We start from the raw sequence: 875 nt of genomic DNA, 5'->3' as shown, positions 1-875 counted from the left end.
GATATCTACTTTGTGAGGACAGTCGGTATAAGAGAATCACTTAGGATAGCCTTCGGCACAGAACTAGACTTCAAAAACGTTTGCTTCATTTAACTTGATTCGCTCACTAAAGGTGGAAAGGACGCGGACCAAGGGCGGGGTAAGAGCGTGCTCCTGCGCTCTGTCCTCTAGAGGGCAGTCCAGGGCTTTGGCCTGACCCGTGCAGAGATCTCGCGAGGCTGTCAGGCGTGTGGCGAAAGTCGCGGGAGGAAGGTTGTGTTCTCGCGAGAACTCGGCCTTTTGGGTCCTAGGCGTGTGTCAGGACGTGTATCTTTCCGCCGAAGGTCCCCGCAGATCATCCGGAGAGGCACTCGGAGTTGGTAAGACAAGAGTGGCCGGCGGGTCGCGTGGAAGTACGATGACTGCTGGCCCGCCGGGCCCAGGCCTGCCCTTTCTTACCGGACTTTCCCTCGATACGCCGGCCCGGGCCTGTCCTCTCTTCTCCCCCACNATTGTGGCAAAATTTACATAACACGAAATGTACTATTTTTGCCATTTGCTAAACGTACAGTTCAGTGGCATGAAGTACACCCATGCCGTTTTGCAACCATCTCCACCATCCATCTCTGGAGCTTTCCATCATCCCAAACTGAAACTCTGTACCTATTAAACAGTAACTCCCTTCTCCCCTCTCCCCAGCCCTTGACCCTAACTTTTCTCTTCCTGTCTCTATGAATTTGACTTCTCTAGGTCCTGCCTGTAAGTGGAATCATACAACATATGGCTTTCTGTGTCTTCAGACGTTTATTTTTGCGTATGAACGTTAAAGCTAAATGATATCTACTTTGTGAGGACAGTCGGTATAAGAGAATCACTTAGGATAGCCTTCGGCACAG

At 51.0% G+C, this 875-nt stretch overlaps 1 protein-coding gene across 3 annotated transcripts in view; it reads left to right on the top strand.

The window, feature by feature from the left end:
• Window positions 1–229: 229 nt before the first annotated feature.
• The window catches only part of NCOA4 (nuclear receptor coactivator 4), a 24,047-nt gene continuing 23,401 nt past the window's right edge, over window positions 230–875 (top strand). For 2 of the 3 annotated variants that reach the window (XM_008569994.1, XM_008569992.1), the window contains exon 1: window positions 286–359. The gene's annotated coding sequence lies outside the window, so the exon portion shown is untranslated. Of the gene's footprint in view, window positions 360–875 lie in introns of all 3 variants that reach the window. The other variant, XM_008569993.1, reaches the window with a different exon arrangement.

Source organism: Galeopterus variegatus, unplaced genomic scaffold, assembly GCF_000696425.1.
Source record: "Galeopterus variegatus unplaced genomic scaffold, G_variegatus-3.0.2 Scaffold551, whole genome shotgun sequence".
NCBI lineage: Eukaryota > Metazoa > Chordata > Mammalia > Dermoptera > Cynocephalidae > Galeopterus > Galeopterus variegatus.
Note: the sequence above shows the minus strand (reverse complement) of the source record. Positions and strands in the feature narration are given on the sequence as shown.